Genomic DNA, 6,508 nt, shown 5'->3' with positions numbered 1-6,508 from the left:
ATAAGGGATATGATATTTGTTCTAGAAGATTGCTCTGTTTGTATATGAGAATAGACTGTAGTAGGGCAAGTGTAAAGAGCTACTACACACCTGCAAGATGGTTGCTAAGAAATGACATTAAATTTTTCACCGTGGAGGTCATTAATGACCTTGACAAGATTAGTGTAGAAAAAATAAATTTTATGTTTCAAAATTATACATTTTCTTATAACATTTCTTACATAGAAAAGTTACACATTTTCTATAGCACCCTCTTCTGGGCTTTCAGTGAAGCGGCTATTACAGTAACACAGAAAAGAGATGATGGTGCTTGGACAGGGAACGCTAAGTGAGACATGGTCAAATTTGATACATTTTGAAAATAGATGAAGAGAATTTGCTGGATGTGAAACAGAGGGCTTGTATCAATGTTCTATCAGAAAAGATATGGCACATGTAATTAAGATAACTAGCGAGGTGTTTAATAAAGGAATTATTTAGAAAGATGTGAGCAGGGTATAGAGGAACACAAGGAATAGTACAATGCCCTGAAGAATGAATATAAAAACCTGTGTTAAGTGGAATTTTAACAGACTTGCCTTAAGGAAAACACCCAGCTCAAAATTGCCCCATGAGGATATAGATGAAGGAATCAGTACTTTGACCTGCCTCCACAGGAGCAAAGGTTCCCATTGACTAAAACCAATTGCAAAACAAAGGACAAGGGAGAACCTTGATTTAGCTCCTACAGGTCAGCTTTCAGTGTCATGAATCAGGGTGTGGAAGGGTGGAGAATGAACCTGGAGAGACAAGTGGAAGATATCCAGGATGACTCTATGCACTTGGCTCGAGTAACTAGAACTGCATGAGGATCAGTGTGTGTGTGTGTGTGTGTGTGTGTGTGTGTGTGTGTGTGTGTGTGTGTGTGCGTGTGTGTGTGTGTGTGTATGTGTATGTGTTAAAAAAAGATCGAAAGAAATTGAAGTAGAATTTTGTATAACACAGTTTTAAGATGGCAACATGACAGTAAATGTGAATTTTTAAAAAGCGTGTCCAGACTTCCCAGAAGAAGTTAAGATTGAAGATATAATATTAGGAATTTTAAGTCTATAGCTGGTATTTAAACCCCCAGAACTGGATGAAATGACCTAGGCAATGAGTACAGATGGAGAAGAGTTTATGAAAATAATCCAGAGGAACAGACAAAGGGGACAGCAAAAACATTTTTTTCAAAAAGGAAGAAGTCATTAGTTATGTCAAAAGATGTTAATAGCTAGAGCAAAATAATTTCTGAGAAATGACGTTAAATTTTTCAGTGTAGAGGTCGTTAATGTTAAATTTTTCAGTGTAGAGGTTGTTAATGACCTTGACAAGATTAGTGTAGATAAAAATTTTGTGTTTCAATAGAAACTATGCTTTTTCTGACAACCCTTCTGGGTTATCAGATTGGAGCCCAGTTCATTGCCTTTGAGCTATTTTGCAACTCTTTGTAAATGTGGGTAACTGATAGTAAATTCTGACTTGTCTGATAGTATTTAATGAACATTTTCTATCCAGTTTGGTAGTGACTTGATTGGCTTGGAAAAACCACAGTTTTGTCTCCATTTGCAGTTCATTTCAATATTCCTTCAATCCATATGAATTTGTACTGTTTTGAGTTTTCCTTTGAACCGGTTATAGCATGGGCCTGGTTCTATTCATAAGAATAAAAGAATTTCTTTAACACACGTCCATTTTTCATCTATATTAAAATCATGATTTTTACCTTTTTCTGAAAATTATCTTTTAACATTAGTTTTGGTGTAGTGATGTGGGCAAAAAATTGACTCAAATATATTTAATAGAAAACGGGGTCAAGATAGCTGATTTGATATTCAGAAAAATCTTTTTTGGTAAAGCACATTGAAAAATTTCAATACAATTTAACTATCACTTTTTTAAAGCTTGGTGGGAAAGCAGAGACCTGAAATGAAAAGAAAGCCATGAAGAGGGGGTGAGTGAGTACTAGATGTGCCCTTGAGACAGGAAACGAAGCTTGGGACCAGAGCTGAGTAGGAGGTAGGACCCCTGGCATAAGCTGGGATTCTTCAAAGGGCAAAATCTCGCAGGAAAAAGCTGCTTTCCATTACATGGAAATGGTGAAAGTATTTGCCTTCTTTCGTCTTAGCTCTAGTTGAGGTAGGATAAAAGAAGAAAAATTATCCCTGAGAATTCTAACCACAAGCTAGCACATACCTTGTTTGTTTGAGGAACTGGAAAAAGGCAGGTTTAAAGACAACGGAATGAACTCTTGTCTGGTTTCATGTCTGTCACCTCCTTGTTACCCTAATGTTGCCAACGATAACTTCTCAATTTCATTAGATAACTCAGCCATGAGGGTGTCTCTTGATTCACATTATGAAAGCCCAAACACGATTCTTTTGTTGCAGTGTACACATGCAGGTAACAGGCTATTAAAATCTACAGATTCCACCCTTCTGATCCCCATATCACAAGAATTGATTTCTTACATTATAATGATATTTACTTGAGTTTTTATTTTGTCATTTGATCCTCTAGTTAATGTATTTACCCAGGCAAAAACATTAAAAAACGAAAAAGTTGTTCTCAAGTAATTTCCTCCTCTCTCCTCACATTTTTTATTTTCTTTGGAACCAACACTATTTTCCTTGGCTGAGATGGACAGTTAGTTAAAATGATATTTCCTAGGGAAAAAAAAATTCTCAGAATGAGAAACTAAACTTGAACTAAATTGTAAATGTCTTAGTCCAAAATCTCAGAAAGAGCATGTATTTTTAAAATAAACTTGGACCTTTCTCTGAGCTCCACTCCCATAATAATTCAATTTGAACCTACTTAGGTGCTCTCTCACTCACATCCATCTGATGAAAAGCAAAGCATTTGGGGAAAGTCCTTTGGTCTCGTGCCCATTTGGTTACCTCTAGATGCCTTGTCTTAGCTCATATAGGCTACTGAAATCTGAGAGCCTTGGGTTTCTGTCCCATCTGGAAGCCCAGCAAATTTTGCAGAGGCTATGAACCTGAGCCCAGACTCCAGCCTCTCAAGCGTACCATGCAGCCATCCCATTCCCACCTAACCAAAAACTCTTCTCACTTCCTGGGATACTGGGAGGAAGCCAGCTGCAGATTCCAATTGAGAACTTCCAGATCTCCCTTCACATCCTCAACTTCTGGAGGGCACATCCTCAACTTCTGGAGGGCACATCCTCTTCTTCTTCCTCTTTTCCAGGAGATACTTGTCTCCCTTTCCCTTCCTGGGCATAATCCTTTCAAGTACTAGGAAGACAATTATCCTTTGATTCCTACAGCAAAACCTCCTATAAGCCAAGAAAGCATGAAAGGACTGACTACCTTCTTGGAGTGGATGGGAGTGGGAAAAAGTGCATCAAGGAAAAAGCACAAGTTAATATCTCAGTCAATTATACTGTCTCACAACTTTTGCGGGAGTACCCTCCCCTCATAACCTGAAATACCTGATAAAAGAAGGCAAGGCCCATCACTAACATGCCATTCAATTTGTGAGTGTTTGAAGGAGTGCCCTAAACCTCCATCAGTGGCCTAGCCTTTATAATCTGATTACACTCACCATTTTTTTATTCCTGAGATCTGAAACCAGGAGGAAGGAAACTTAAATTAAAAATGTCAAAAAAAAAAAAATGTCACCACTCATTTATTTAAAAGTTATGTCATTCTACATATGAGGATGCATTATATTCTCTTGCAGTTTATCTAAACGCTTTACACTAGCTGTACCCTTCAGGACATTAAAGAAATGGAATCATCTCTTGACTGCCCATGGGCAGATGAGACTGAGGTGGAAAGACTTTGCCAGGAATAATAGATGAATGTTGCTTTTGGTAAGAGACCAATGGAGATATGTTTCCTTTTTATAAAAGCCTTGTCAAATATTCATTTATAATTAAATTAAAGATATTGTTGCACTGAAAATGAGGAATAATCATTCCTCAACATACTAGAAAGCTATCTTGGAGCATAAGGGCTCACAGACAGATGACACTTCAATGAACATGTGTTTGTAGGAGGCTGACCTGGGCCAGGAATGAACGATTGTTAGCTTTAGTTTCTTGGGGATGTGTTAATTGATTGAGAAATTTAAAAGTTGGATTTTTGTGATTGCTTTTTTAACCTGTCAGTGTGTTCTTAACTAAAATCGTATTATATTGACATTTTACTCTTCTCACTCATTATTTCAGTGTGAGAAATAGGCCAGGGAAGTAAGCATCTGTAAATGTCCTTTTACATCACATTTACTGTGTGGAACTGGGAATCTCTAAAGTTCCAGTGACTTTGTACTTATGAAGGGGCCACGGAAGACATCTGTGAAAACCAGAAGAAAACCTCACAGGAAAAGTGCTGAATAAAGGATGGCCATGTGTGTTGGTGTGCCAGCACTTCTTCGTAACAGCACCACATTTCCAATAGTCTCCTGTTTCATTATATGACTGAAAATATAATTTTATTTAAAGTTGGCATCACTAACAAATAGGCAAATCTCAATTCCCAATGTTTGATTGGTTGTGTGCTTTTCTGTTTTGTTTTCTTTTTGTATGTGGGAGGCAAGGGACCCAGCCAGCCTTTCTGGATGTTAGAATGTATATACTCTAGCACCACCTACTGGGCATTAGTTTGCAGTGCCCCAAATTACAAAAAACTAAACCCCCAAATCTGATTCTTTCCCCAAACTTTCATTTTCTTGCTTTTTCTCCTCCCTACCTTTTTATTTCCTGTTGCTTCTGTATTCAATGTTCTTTATTTCCTTCTACCTATTAGAAATATTCTTTTTCAATATAATTCTCATACGCAGTTTTCTCAAACAAATACTTTTACGACATGTGGACAGATTGAAGATGAGGAAAGAAAAGGTTCTTGCCAGGTCTTTACCTTAAAATGATAACTAATGGCAAATTAGATTCAGAGAGGCATTATTTTATATATTAAATATTAACATTAATATTTAGCATTTCTACGCCTAGACTCCTTTGAATCCCAACTTTTCCACTAACTAGCTGTGAGGCTGCACAACCGCCCCAAATCTCTATTTTCTCAGTTGAAAAAAAAAGCATATGTATTATGCTAATAATACATAACTCAGAGCAATGCTGTGAGAACTGAATGATATGTATGCACACAAACTCTTTGACAGGGCACCTTCTCATGCGGCAAATGTGCAAAAAAGATTTTCCATTATTATTACCTTTCTGAAGACAGAGTCCATATTTTCATTCATCTCTATCAGCTTAGAGTGCATAGCAGGGGGCTTATACATGGTAGAAACTTAATAAATGCTTTTTGAATTAACTATCTGGAAAACATGAAATTGTTTGCAAATAGTGATACTGTTCCCATCCTTGAAATTCTAATGTTTTTCTTTAGAAAGCTATTTGAAAACATTTAATCACTTTTTCCTGTCTGAATACATAGCAGAATATCTACTGTGTGTAGTATAGCAGGAAAAAAACATATTATTACCATGGCTATGAGCCAACCACTCTGCTAATCACCTTGTAGATATTATTTTATTTCCTGGACAGAGGGTCCAGAATCTTGATTTTACTCTCAGTTTTATTATTAACTTTCTAAGTAAAATTTGAGCACTAGAGCTTAGTTTCCTTGAGAGAAGGGTGGGCTATACCGTGTCTAAAGTTTCTCTCAGCTCTGTTATCCTTGCTAGGATTCTGCCAGCCATATAAATTAGGGTTGAAATAGAATAATTCAGCATTTATACTGGCAGTCATTCTGTTTGCCTCTATTCTAAAATGAAAGGAACAAGTGAGATGGAATTATAGATAATTAGAGCCAAGAGATCAGAGGTCATATAGCCAACCCTCTACCCATATTTAATTAAACACACACACACACAGAGAAAGAGAGAGAGAGAAAGAGAGAAAGCGAAGTATTCTGCCCAAGATCATAACAATAGATGAAGCAGTATTAAGAGTTTATTCCAGAAGATTTGGTGGAAATGGCAGATCAGACTTTTGTATACTTTAGCCTCTCCATGATAGGAACAAAAGAAAATGCAGTGTGGGAGCAAAGGTTTGTAAGTTAGCCTAAAATGTAGTTGTGATATTTTTAGATGGCCATTTGTGAAATGTTTACCTGAGCAAATCTAAAAACACAGAGACCATCTAATTTATGATATGTATCTTCAGAAAGATTCTGAGGTATACTACACTGAGGCAATTTATGAAATAAGAAACCCTTTCTTTAAATTTAAATTACATTGTAGACAGTTTGGAAGGAATACTATAAAGTCACCCATATTTACATGGCTCCAAACAATCATTTACATAGTTTTAAATTTTTTTCCTATGCATATATTATAATCATAGTGTTCATAAAACAGTTCTGTTATTTGATTGTAATTTTTGCCATAGTGTTACATAGTCTCTTAGGTATCAAATGCTTGCAAAGTATTTTAGCAAATGACCATATCATAATTTATGTTAACATCCCCCTATATTTCTGAGCATTAAATTGTTTGCCTT

The sequence above is a fragment of the Leucopleurus acutus genome, assembly GCF_964270905.1.
Source record: "Leucopleurus acutus genome assembly, chromosome: 7".
Taxonomy (NCBI): Eukaryota; Metazoa; Chordata; class Mammalia; order Artiodactyla; family Delphinidae; genus Leucopleurus; species Leucopleurus acutus.
This window is presented reverse-complemented; position numbering follows the sequence as displayed.